Source organism: Rousettus aegyptiacus, unplaced genomic scaffold (genome assembly GCF_014176215.1).
Source record: "Rousettus aegyptiacus isolate mRouAeg1 unplaced genomic scaffold, mRouAeg1.p scaffold_m13_p_4, whole genome shotgun sequence".
Lineage (NCBI taxonomy): Eukaryota > Metazoa > Chordata > Mammalia > Chiroptera > Pteropodidae > Rousettus > Rousettus aegyptiacus.
The window spans coordinates 59,790,444-59,804,529 of record NW_023416307.1 but is presented as its reverse complement, the minus strand read 5'-3'; the positions used below and the strand labels follow the sequence as shown (position 1 = coordinate 59,804,529).

At 39.3% G+C, this 14,086-nt stretch overlaps 1 protein-coding gene across 33 annotated transcripts in view; it reads right to left on the bottom strand.

The window, feature by feature from the left end:
* The window catches only part of ZBTB20 (zinc finger and BTB domain containing 20), a 736,649-nt gene that overhangs the window by 157,104 nt on the left and 565,459 nt on the right, over positions 1 to 14,086 (bottom strand). For 32 of the 33 annotated variants that reach the window (XM_016137771.2, XM_016137793.2, XM_016137756.2 and 29 more), the window contains one exon: positions 5,073 to 5,112. The exons of the other annotated variant lie outside the window; for it this stretch is intronic. The gene's annotated coding sequence lies outside the window, so the exon portion shown is untranslated. The remainder of the gene's footprint in view (positions 1 to 5,072; positions 5,113 to 14,086) is intronic. 33 annotated transcript variants of the gene reach the window in all.

The window sequence follows — 14,086 nt, the reverse complement described above, 5'->3', positions numbered from 1 at the left end:
CAGTAAGTGCTTACTAATGTCTTACAGGATGATTGTGCTCAAGGCTGTCTTGCTGACCAGGCTTTGATTTGAAGGCCCAAGTTACAATTGATACAGTTTAGTGGCCGGGTGGTTGGCTGTGGCCAAATAAAAGGAAGGTTAATATGTGTGTGTCCCCAAGATGTGTATCAGTGCAAGTTGGATTTACATATAGGAAGGGGAGTTTCATCTTATCTTGTGCTGTGCTTTCATCTTAGCAATATACTCCCCATTTTCCTTTATGAAACACATATGGACCTCATGGTCTTAGGTAGAAAGGCTAAGAGAAATGTAAGCGGAGGAAGGCAATGCTCCTGGCCGTGGTAGATGGGTCTGCAGGGTGTTTTGATTCTTTGAGTTAGTCGAAAGATTGAATAAACAGCCACTACTACCACAGGAAGAAATGAGGAGGAAGGGTCCTGAAAATGGTATCTGAGCAATGAAAGGCAGTGAATATTTTAAAGATCACTGAATTTAATTTATTCAACCTAAATGCATAAAAGTACAGGTGGGGACATTATTTATGCAGGTATATGCAAATCACTTTATAAAATAGGCAAAGCCCTTCTGCTTTTTATAAGTTGCCAAGGTGGTTCCTGATATTTTAAAAGCTATGAACCTTTAATGTAATTTCCTAAGAGTTGGAATTCCTCTGTCAGAATCACAGTCGTTGTCAGAGCGGGTTTATTTTTTTTCTCTCCTCTGGGACATTTACAAGGCTCTTATAACCATCACAAAAAGAGTGGTTTCCACAGAGATGTGACTGGAAAAATCCCTTGGAAATTGCTGAGGAGCAAGTCACAATGTTCAAAGCAGAGAACATAGGCTTTGAAAACATGAACCCATCTGACCTCTTGAATTTAGTACAGTGAATTCCTGAGCTCTGAAACATGGGGCCCGGCTGTGCATGCCATATTGGTGCTATAAGACTGGCAGTCGGTTGGCTGTGGCATGGTCTATTTCAAACTCCTTCACAGTGCCCAGTGTTGCATGTTCCCAGATGACATTTGGTTGGCAGAAGCTGGGCCTCCAAAGCTGGCAGTCTGGAATGCAGCCCACTGTGTTTTGACAAACACATAATTGACCATCTGATTACCAGCCTACATTCTGCACTCAGGTCACTGAAGGGACCTGGGCTTTCAATAGGTCCCTATTCCTTGTCTTGCTCATCTTCTCAAACCTTTCTCCAGAAAGCAGTATAGAGAAGACTTAAACACACCCACGCATATACTCCCATTTGTAAAAGAGAACATGGTACATGAAACATAAGCTGTTGAAAATTTCCTTTAAATTGTCCTGGCAGCCCAAAGTGAACAGGAGAAAAGCACGCTTATGGTGAACTCTAATTCAGAAAGAAGGAATGAATATATTGAATTGTTTCAACACCCGGCTGTGCATAAGTTGGAATTCAGCTCAATGGTTTGAAACTTCTGCTTAGAAAAAGGCAGCAATGGGAAAATGATAGAAAACTGGGGCATTAATTGACTATAGGGGGATATTCTCGAGAAATTTTTTCATTTTCAGGTGAAAGAAGAGAAAAAGCAGGGCACCGAGAATGTGTCTTCCGTATCTGCCTGCTCCTCTCCGAAGTCCACTATAGAAGCAGACACGCATCTCTCTGGAGACCAGTAGACAGCAGCTCAGAGTGAGGTCAGATTCAGATTGAGGTCTCTGATGAAGCTCCCGTAAAGATACACTTGGATCTGCAATTTGGCCCCACACAAATACATCAGCCTTTCTTCCGAGGAGGCAGGGGCGATGCACTGGGCCAAGACATGCTAGTACTATGCATCGTCAACATCTATGCAAATACTACCTCACGGCCTCCCCTCTCCACTCCCACTCCCCTGCAGGCCTTTCGTTTTCACTTTTGACCTGGTCTTCCTTCCCTCAGTCAGCCATCTCTATGATCACCAGAGTGTTCTTTTCCTACAAAACGAATCGGGTTAAGATTCGTCAAAGCCTCCTCAAAATTGCAGCATCAAGCCCAAAACCCTTCCTGTGCACGGCATACTAGGCCCTCTGTGATTTGCCTCCTACATTTTTCAGTGTCATCTCTCAGGCTCCTCTTCCAACCACCATGCTAAAGCCACACTAACTATACTGTCCTCTGGATCTGGCTGCTGCTCAGTACCTACTGACTTTGCAAAAGCTTTTGCTTTTTCCCCCTGAATATCATTTTGCTTTACCCTCCTCCACATCCACGCAGTAAACGGCAACTCATTCTTTAGACTTTAAGGCCCAGCTTGGGTACCTCTTCAGATGTAGATGGGCACATCTTTCTGGTTCCCCTCACTACATCTGGTATAAACTTCCATTCTGGTGCCTATCACTTAGTATAGCCTTTGCTTACTGTTTATCTCTCCTACCAGACTGTGAGGTTCTTAACAACAGGAAGCACTTCTTATTTATCTTGGGGTTCCAGGTACCAAGCACAGTGACTAGCTTTCCTTAAATGTTTGTTGACTGAAAACTGAATAAAGAGCTGTGCTTAATAATTAATCAAAACTAAGCCGAGCAGTAGTATGAGCTTCCATAGGCACGGTGGGAGCCTCTTGGAGGCTTAACAAAGGCAGAAGATTCCCGAAGTGGGGTACTTTCTGATGGTTATCACAGGGTGAGAGTAACAGTGAGGGATAGATGGTACGATGGAGAAATATCTTGTTAACAGACAATATCATTAAGGCAGTGAATTTTCAGTTTTTTCAACACTTAATTTTTTAAATTGAAAGGTATCGTCCTGAGAATGAATCGGAATCTGAAGTGTGGAGAGGTCTAACTTATACGAACCGGGTTTCCCAAATAGGTCAAGTCTATGATACCTGCTTTAAGGAAGCGTGGCAGGTTTTGCAGGGCTCTTCTTTGTTTCTGCTAAAGAGTAATGAAATGGAAAACTCTTGGGGGAACAGCTGGAAGCTATTCAGTTCCTATTGAAATCTGTGTCAAATCCAGATTGGGACTTTGGACAAAATGCCGTGCCAAGGAGAGAAGGTTGAATAGGCAGAATTCTGCACCTGCCTGGTGGAGGCCACTGCAGAGGCACTAGGAGCTAGAAGCACTGGGAAGATGATGTTCTGATCTGTTCCCAAGGAACCTTTCTTTTCTCTTGGATGGACATCTGGGGCACCACCTCTGGAGCCATCAGCTGTGTCTGTGGGGCACCCGAGGACAGCAGGACTGTCACAGGCCTTGCCACCCCTGAAATAAAGGCAGCTCAGGATTTGGAACAATCCCAGCAAGCATAGCCCGGGAGTGGGACAAGGTTAGTGGGTACATGAATGGGCAATCAGCTCATTACAGGTCATTCTCCCAGCCTTATCTCTGGTTAAAAACTAGGATCTCTCTAGAAGCTGCTTGATTGATGGTTGATGTAGCATAGAATCAGCTTCACATTTTCCTATGAGCCAGAGACAGCCTTCCAATTATATTTTTTATCTAAAAGGTCTCCCCCTTGATTTCTAATCTGTGACACAGGTCTCCAGCCCCCTGTACTGCTGGTGTCTGAGGCTCGCCCTACAGTGCTGACGTCATAATAGCCGAGCCATGCGGGCAGGAGTGCACTGTGCTGACTCATCCCCGGTGATGCGAGGATTAATGCCTTGTCTAACACAGAGCTATTATGCGAACCGTTGTTACACAAAGAAATGTAACAAAAATGATTTGCCAGCCAGAGGACTGGAAATATGCAGTGCTAGGTAACTGAGGCAGGGACGCGGAGACATGCAGCTGTAACCATAAGCACGCACACTGACACCCTCCAAAGCATTGACAGACTCACTCTATCAACACTGAGAAAAAGGAATAACAAGACTTGTCAGGGGCAAGGAGGACCCACTCCTGCTGTATAAATGCATTACACACAGCACCAGTCTTTGGGGAGTTTAATCAATCTCCTTTTTCTGTCAAATAACTGTCACTTTAGATCTTAGCCTGGGCATCCTTTGGAGGATTCAGCTCCTCTAAATATATTTAACTAGCTTCTAAGAATATTAGTGAAAGTCACACATAAACTAAAGAGCCATAGGAACATCCTTTCTGTGCAAATGATTACAACTCAAGGAATATCTCAGACTGAGCAGTCAGTGAAGTAAGATATAATGTTGTGAATAAGGAACCAGTTATCCTCATTGGAGTGAGAAGCAGCTGGAAGGGGCCATTTAAACAAACAAACAAACAAACAAACAAATCATTATTTATCACATGAGGTGACTGCCACTACCTGTGGCATGTCTTGGGTGGTGTCTCATGTAGTGATTTCGATTATTGGGTTCATTACCCTACAATCTCTTTTGAGGTAAAATTTCTCCAAGCCCATTCAGTGTAGCCTAGCAATTTGGGCTTTAAATAGTAAATATTCTCTCTTAGTATCTAAAATCCACAGCCCCTGCCCCCAATGACTTGCATCTTTTCTGAACGAAGAAAAAGAAACAGAAAAAAAAAGGTACCTTATATAAACCTCCTGGCGCATGTAATCCTGGGTTTCCCCACCTCCCTTCTTTCTGGTCTTTACAATTTTACACTCAATTTTAACCTAAGTGGGCTGAAGTCTTGTGCTTTACTGTTGTACTTCTTAGTAAAAGGATATTAGAAATTTTGTCAATAAATGAAAGCTCTGATCTAGAAGTTGAAATTAAAAACCACTGAATCCAGGGATGGATGTAAAACTGAAAAATAAATAATTGTTCACTGATTGGCAGCGGAGTCCCCCCCCCCGCCTCCCCCCCAAAAAAAAGCCCAACTGCTGCTAGTATCTGGTTGAAGAATGTAAACTATAGCTTGGAAGGGCAGTGACTTTTGCAAACAGCAGCTGTGGCTGAGTAAAAGGCAGCCTCCATATATAAAGTCCAGTCACTGGGGCCGCTGGTCTTTTCAGCCTCTCACATATGGCAAGAACAACTACCACAACAGCATCAGCTCCAAATGCAGAAGAAGCTGGCACATACCAAAGAAGTGCTGGAAACCACAACAAAGTCAGCTAGACAACATGCTGACAGAGACACAAATTTCCCACATTTGACGCTTTTTTGCAAAGTAAAGGAACCACTTTTACTTACATGAAGAGAAGGAGCAGGCCTTAGATTGATGGTCAAGGAACTGTGAAAATCAAAGAAAAAATAAGGAATTAAAAATGAACCCAATGATACTGTGGGGAGAAGGAAAGCAAATCTAAGCACTGTATAGGCGGGACTCCTAAAACACAAGCAGTAGGAGCCTATTTCGTTACCTGTAGCACAAGGAAAAGGAGATCCAGCCTCATAATATTGTCCAAAGGTGTGACCCCTTGCTCTGTGACCAACACAATTCTTCCCAGCACAAAGAGTGCCGACCTCTTTGTCAACTTCATCCTAATCTGAATTATATGAACAGTTCGTAGAGCTGTGCTGTTCACTACAGTAGCTGCCAGCCACATTTATCTATTCAAAGTTAAATTAAAATTTAATAAAAAAATTAAATGTTTAGTTCTTCTGTCCCACTTAGTGACATTTCGAGTACTCAATAGCTACCTGTGGCTATTGGCTGCCTTATAGGTAGAACATTTCTATTGCTGCATAAATATCTACTGGCTAGAATAGGTTAAAATTTTACTATGTAGCACGGGACAAATTTTAGCTAACTTTGACAAAGATGAGGCAACCTCTAATAAACTTTGGTTCTGTTAGGGGTAAAATAGTAGGTGTAATGCCCAGAAGATCCTCTGGACAAATTCAGCACCTGTAGGCATTGTCGGCCCTCAGCTGGGGACTTGGGTTAGTGCTGGTTGAGGACTCGATGCGGCCTCGTCGACCCTGTCTCTCCAGCCTAGGAATGTCCCCTCTGACAAAATAATTTTAAACGAGAGCATCTATCCCCCAAAACACATCCCTAACGATGACAACTTCAGATTTGGGAGGCTGATCTTAATTGTTTCTCATTCTATATTTCAAATCTAAGAATTCTCATTTGTAATCTTTAACTCACAAGCCAAATAAGCTATTATGGGACTGGACTGATCACCATCATTTGGCTAGCTTCTTTTACGGAAGAATAAAACTGAAGTGACAGAAGATCCACAAGAAATTAATAAGCCAAACAAGGATTCTGAGAAAACAAAGCAGGTCTCCCCACCGCCATTTCACTCGAATACATCAAAAACTTAATATGCACTGATTGAATTCTTGTCTCTCTGACACCGTGATTTTAACCACTTCACATAGGGCCTCCAGAAATATTCAAAACAAACCATATTAAAAGAGATTAAGTAGAAGGGTCTGATTAAATAACAGCATAGAATAAGGCTAAAACAGAAAACTGGCAATTAAAGGGACTTCACTTCTCAGCAAGTTTTCTAGACAAATGCATCCTCATAGGGGTTCCTTTAAAGAAAAAGTTTCCACTTTATGGCTGAGGTGAAACCCTGTCCATGCACATGCAAGTGTAAATAAAGGATGGTGTTCTCTTCCTTGGACAAGAAGAGTTGAGGTGAAAACCTGATCATTAAGTATGCTAACACAAGAGAGGTTGTAGGTCTCCACTACTTTCAAATTGTTTCACAAAATTGATGAGTTTAATGAAAAGTTTAAGCAAGATGATTAGGTTATGTACGATTCATTGAAAACACATAGAAACCTGAAATGTATATAATATGTGACTGACTAGTCTTCAAAGACTTTAGAGCTCTAAGTTTTGCTACATTCCACTCTCTTCTGCAAGCCAGGATCCTAGACCATTGTACTGGTACACCTTTTAAAATGCTTTTCTTTCCCCATCTCCCTCCCTTCCACCATTCCTTCTTTCCCTCTGTCTTTCTTATTTGTCCTCCCTCTTGCTCAACTCTTTTTGAGCTTACTTTCTTTCCTGGCCTTTGAGGAAAAGGAGAAAAATATGTTTGATGGTTATCTATGAAATATGCTCACTTATCACTTTTCCTGTTGCATGTTATAAACTCAATAACTCTCAATAATATATCATATTATTTTAAAACCATACTTAGTACTTCTGTTCTTAAATCTGAGAATATCTTTTCATTCTAAATTTCAAGGAGCTTTTTTTTCATAAAAGTTAATCAGTCAAAATTAAATTTTTGATGTGATCAGAAGAGATCAATGCAAATTGTACCCAGATTGACTAACACATCCAAGTCCTGGAATAAAAAACTATCTTTCTGGATGTCAAATGACACACAGGCTGTCAATTACAGGAATCCAAGGTAGAGAGAAAAATCACAGTGTGTATGTCACAGTCTAAGACAAATTAAAACCAAATCAAACTGAAGGTTATATTGGATACAATTGTTGTCTTTACATATTAATGGAAAACAATAATACCTATCCCAAATTTAATATTAAGGCTAAATACTTAATCTCAGAGTTCTTAAACAATTCATAAATGTTCATAAACGTCAAAAGGCCCCGACTTGCTGAATGAATTACAATCTGCTAGGCAATATTAAACTATATAGGTTTATTTTTGTTCAGTTCAAATTATTATTTTATTGATATGCATCCTTTCTGCTTAAGTAATATTCACCTTATATGTCTGTAAGTTTTTTTGATCTGAAATGCAAAGAATTATCTATAATAGTTTTGCATAAGATTAAAAACATTTGCATTAGGTATGCTAGGTTCAGAGTACAAATTTCTAGCGAGGAATATGTTACTGCAAAGCCCAAATGAATCAAGACATGAAAACATGGATGGGGAGGTAAGAGTAGACAGAGGGAGAAGGGGCAACTTGTGGAAGTCTAATCTTAGTTTTGTAATTTCTGAGTGGAAATTATTATACAGCATCATCTCTAAGGAACTAAAAGTATTATTAACTGTAACTTAAAGATTAGTCAGTTCTGATTTCAATTTATGTAATATTCTAGGGCAAGAGTGATACAGCTCTCTATGAGAATCTTTCCTACTAGAAACTCCCTCTAAACCCTAGTTTCAAGTAGCTCCCAGACTCCATGGAGGTCATCCAAGAATTCCAGGTTAGTAACCCTTGGCCTAGGGAGAGGGAGAGAAAAAGCTCTTGCAATTCCACCACTCACCGCCTCTAGAAAGTTTTAACAAGTTGCTATAAGTGGAATCCAAGAGTAAATAAAATGTATAGAAAATTCCTGGGTCAGTGTGTGAGGCTAAAGACACAAAGACTCCTTTAAAGGCTTCCTGGACGCTGACCTTCCTAGTCCTTGATAATTTCTTTTTTAAAAAGTCATAGAGCCTTAGGAACAATGAGGTAGAGAAGTAGTGAGCAGAGAGATGATAGAGTTACTATTAATTGAGTACCTTCTGTGGTTTCAGGCATCCTGCTAAGTAAATGCTTCTCAAATTTGAATATGGGTATACCCAGGGAGGTGAAGAAGTATAATGGGAGTACACAGAGCCACAAAATAAATAATAGAGACATGGCTGTCTCTTTAGAGAGTCAGTTGTCCTTGTGGTTAAGTAATTTAAACTCTTATTTGTACATGTATTCATTTACTCAATAAGTATTTCTTGGATGTTATAAAAGAAATACAACAGATACTGTTCTTGGCTTTGTGGAACTTTCAGTTTAGCGAAACAAACAAGAATATATTGAGGAGTGGAATGCAAAATCGGTATGTATTTTTAGGGTGAAACCTGAGACCTCACTGACAAGTCTCATTTGTGACAGTCTGCTTCAGGCAATGTCCCCAGCACCCTGAGTATTGGATCACTCGCTCTAACTTGAGGATCGCCTATGTGGAAAAGTTTGAAAAGCAGCATTAACTGTCTAACATTTAATCCTGACTACACGAGTAAACACCTTTACTTCCAGTATACTGGAGAAATAAGAGAGATTTGAGAAATTGGGAAACTTACCCCAAATCACACAACTGCTGGGATCTGAATAAGTCCGTACCATTCCCAAGTCTACATATTTTAACCACTAAATCACACTACCTCTAGGTGTTTCCTACTTTATGTTTCCCCTTGAAATCTGGGCTCATTCAAGATTTTGTAGGCTACTTTAAGCCTCTCCTTTGGAAGGAGGCAGGTTTGGCTTGATTTGCATTCTAAATATTTCACAGTGGTAAGGGAAAGCTATTATTATACCCATTTTATGGTGCGGAAGCTGAGCCACTTGCCAGCTGAGGTATCTGGCTGGGTTAAAAACAGAATAGGGGTTGTCAGTCTCTCATTCCTCTTGATGAACTCCAAGCCTAAGCACTGGTACTGTCCGAGGGCTTTTCTACATATGGAATTAACACTGGCTGATGAAGAATGAGACAAACTTTGCTCAGAGAAAATAATAGAGCAATAGAAAAAAGGAAAATAAGTAATCATAACACTCAAAAAAAAATTGGTTACTTTTAGCATTGTGAAAAGAAAAGGGAGAGCTTATTCATCGCAAATGAATCAGAAAATTAGAATGTGTCACTGCACTGATGACAACTGAGGAATTCAGATGAACTGAAGTTCAACACTTACCCTTCTATCTGAAGAGGGTAAATGGAGTGACAACAGCACAGAAACGACCTCTTAGAGAGGCCTTTCATCTTTCCAATCTTTTTTTTTTTTTCAACTACTCTCTCTAGAAGTTAGGTGGGTTTAGATCTTTGTTTTCTGTGGCTAGAGATAACATTTTAACATCCTTCTAATGCTCTAGAAGTATTGTGTTAATTAATTCTTATGTGGGAGTCATTCCAAATAGTAGGATGATGATTTTTACCTTATTGATTTTCCTAATACCTTTCCGGCTCCCAGTGTTTTCAAAAGGTGAGGCATATTGGATTTTTAGATTCATATGCCCCTCAGAATAAGCACCAGCTTCATAGGTTCCTGTCAATTGGTATTCTGTCTTCACTCTGGATACATGATTTCCTTTATCTGACAGATTCAAGAAATTTTATGCTAGATTTAGTGACATTTCATGCACCCTGAATTTGGAGGCTTTTAATTCTCTATTTTCTATCTGGCAAAGGTTTAAGTTAAAGTCAGATGGAAGGATTATTCAGATGCGCAAACAGAGCATGTGCAATCTCCCACTAAGTACTCTGGGGTCTCCAGCAGACATGTTTCCTGAAGTATTTTCATTCCTTTTGGTCAGTCTTAAGAAGACTACAAATGTCACAAATGGTCATTTATATCTTGGAGTCTACTTTTCCAGACTATCCATTTTTTGGATCCGTCTTGCGAAGAACAGTAAGGGAATCACAGTGATGCTTTATCTTTCCTTAATATGCTATGATAACTCTGAATAACGTCTACCTTCAGAAATTTAGATGATAAAATAATGACCAATAATAAGAGAGAATTTCAAAAACTGAAGTTCAGTAATTAGGTCTAGGACTGTTCCCAAGCCTAAGACATTGCTTAGATACATCTTGCTACTCCATCCCACCTCATACAAATCCTCATGAGCCTTCCTGATTCTTATAGGTATCGGGCTTGAGAGAGGAGGAGGAAGTGAAAGCAGTAGAGCTGGGAGAGGTGGCAGAGCGGGTACGAGGTGGTGTCGGGGACTGAATTTGCTCATTGCATTTAGTATGATTTTTTTTTATAGCTCCTAAAACAGACGTAACTCTATGGAGTAATGACCTTCAGGAGCTCTCTACAACCTGATCCCAAACGTTTTCATCTATACCTCAAACTCCTAAAGTTGTGGCTTTATGGATTCCAAATGGATTGGTGTACCAGGACCTTTTACCACAGTATATTGATATCTTTTAGGGGATGATGAAAAGGTCTGGCATTGTTATCATGTGGACTCATCACTTAGAAACGGTCAGAATACTGCTCACAGCCTACCTACCATAATGCCATTTGGTTCAATAAGAGTTGTGCCTATTATAGGGCAAACTCATCCTGGGACTCCTCAGTGTATAAACACAGAAAGCAACATGTAGTGGTACAGAGAGCTTGGGAATAAATATGGGCACAGCGGGAGGAAGAAACATCCAGAACAGTGAGAACAGAAGGCTCTTTTTACTCAAATGGTTCACTCAAGTGGTTTTTTTTCCCTTTTTTTAAATACAAAGGGAAAAATCATGACACAAAATTTATATCAAAAGAAAAATTAAGCAGGTACTTATACTTGATGGTTTGTTAGATACTAAACCAAGAGGACAATGTAGGCACAGTCTGTGTTTTAAAACCTTGGAAAGACCTCTCCATAACATAGATTGAAAAAAAAAATGTTACTTTTGTCCTTATTACCATCAACTATTTTCTTAAAGAGCATCCAAGATCTTTCACAATCTGGCCCAAATCCACCTCTCTCTCTCTCTTGCTCGCTCGCTCACTTACTCTTTTTTGGTTGTTTGTTTCTTTCTTTTTCAGCACTGTTTCCTTACATTCTGGGACAGGCTCTGTGTCCCTCCCTGAACATACCTAGGGCATCTTTGACTTTGAGCCTCTGCTCACAGTTCACACTTGAATCTCCCAAGCCTAGCACAGTATCCTAAACACAGCACGACACTTCATTTGTTAGATAAAGGCTGTCCATCTATTTTAGGAGACAAAGATGAGAGAACAAAGTTGCTAAATCAGTAAATAAATAGCACCAGAGAGAGGTCAAGGAAAAGTTAATTTTAGTGTGTTTTAGGAGTGGGGGCAAGATGAGCTTTAAGATTAGGAAAACTGATGCTCTTTATTCTTGGGTCTAGCCAATGCTATGAGTCAGTTACTTTTTTGGGAACAATTTCAACCTCAAGGTTAAATGAACACAAATGCTCTGTCCATCAGCATATAATGAAAAAGCTGCGGCTATTTCCACATTGGCACAATAAAATTAAAATATGTAGTGCCCTTTTCGGAGGCATCGTATATGACAGAACTTTTTAAAAATAGTCCCCTTTGCCATTCTGGTATAGAAAGGGCTATAAAAACAGAAGTAAATGTTTAAAAACTAGGATAATTTCACTTCGGAAATAAAAAAACTGAGGTGTATCTTCATAGTTTTCTGATTATAAGAAGAGTTGTTATAAAGACGATAATGATCTGCGTTTTTGTCCTAGGAAAAATAGTATTAAACTGTCCAGGAAATAATTTAAGTTAAGCCTAAAAGATGAACATCCTACACGTACAAGTGGTAAATAACCAAATAGATTGCTAAGAGTGCTTAAGAAATTCCTATCTTCACGTCTGTTTAAAAATAGGAAAGATCCTCATCTATTTTGGTTGGAATAAATGCAGCTCCGCCTCCAGTCAGGAGGATGAATTCAATAACTTCTTTCATCTTGTTTAGCTCTATGTGATAACAAAATCCTATAACACGTTGATCCTAAAAATTGTACAGAATCATAACATAGTTGAATAAGATACTTTCTACAGGTTGAAGACTATTAGGCAATACAGAAAGCCTGTGAGTTACTAAACTGAAAAAAAGTATATATAGTGCTTACATTTCAATTTAGAAATTATGATTCAATTTGCCAAGTGTATATGACACAAATAGAATTGAGGAAAAATGCACTTGGATTTACTATAGTTTTACCATAATAATTAGCTAAAGTAAAAACATTCTAACAATTAATTCTTTCATGTCTAAGAAATTTAGCTGAATATTTCATAAACCTGGTATGAATATGCATATACACTCAATCTCCGATTTAAAAAAAAAGTAAAAAAACCCCAAAAAACAGAAAATAATATAAGAACTCACTATTATTCCCAGGGCTATCTTCAAAGTCATCAGTAGAACCAGTGAACGAGTCCTTTTAAGTGACCAAAATGGGTCCTATGTGATTAAGAATGTAAATCTAATAACAGGCTCAGGAAAAGCTCTAACAGGGGTGGCAAGTTACTGCCTTTCTTGTCTATTTACCTTGCAGCTTTGGAGCTCAGCAGAAGTGTCCATTACATACAGCACACAGGGTAAGATGAACAGTTCCAATGACCTTGTCTGAACTAAATTCATTTAAAGCAGTTTGCCACATTTCTTAAATAGAAGATGAGCCCATTCTATCTGTGGCACAGATTTGGACTGGGTCACTGAACTATTGCCCAACTCTTATAAGCAAAGCACTAACATGTACCAATCAACAGGCAGCCCATAGCAGAGGCATGAGGAAGGTCAAAATACACACACACACATAAGAAATTGGCAGTACATTATAGAAGAAAGCTATTTCTAAAGATGGACTTTGGCTATTAAAACCTTTAAGTGTTATTCAACCTTTGTTAGGAAAAAAATCAGTCCCAGCATAACCTGTAAAGATCCAGTTAAAAAGAGATTGAGAGAGAAATGTAGTTTTATTTTGCAACCCATTATTTTCATATAAACACAAATAAAAAAGATAAACTATGCCAATCTCTTCATAGCTGACTTGTTATAGGATATTGTTCTAGTCTTCACTAATGACTTCTTGAGGTTGGTTATTACTATGATCAAGAGTTGGGAGGACTGAGGGTTAAGACCTTTCAAAAGAAACATTCTGTTCAGTATCACCACTGAAGATAAAGTCAACATTAAGCTAACCGACAACCTAACTAGGACAATGGTTGGTTCATGTAGCCATTGTTTTTGCTGTTTCAAATGTGAGGAATGACTGAACAGCAAGGTGTCAAGCTAACCAGCAACTTGAATTTTGAAAAGCTACAGTACAATACACTGATAAAATAGGTTGTTAGAGTTCATAAAACTTACTCTTGGCCTCCCTCCCTCCATCCCTTCTTACTTCCACACCCATCAGGTAGTTGAAGACAATGAAACAAATCCAACTGAGACTATCTCTTTGGGGACACTCTCGGTCAGCTCTTTATCCTCCCCAACTCCCAAATGGTCTCAGTTATCTGAAAATTTATGAATTAAATCGCTTTAGTACTTTCTCTCAGAGGAATCTGCAATTCCTTAGCTGTGTTTACGAGATCCAAATTCAGGTTTTTCTACATGTGATGAGGGATGAGGGAGGTATCTGGTGATGATATGTCTGTGTGTTTAGTGAATTCTGCTCTAGACTCTTAAAATTTTTCATTTTTACTGTCAAGAGGGTCATCTGCTTCTTCATCTCTGGAAGCCAATGTTGCTTAGAGTTTAACTGCAAATAAAGATATATGCATGTACATACAAACATATATATTTTCCTCTCAAAAGTTACAGGCATTTTGAGACTTTCTGTCCACATACTCTATGAAGT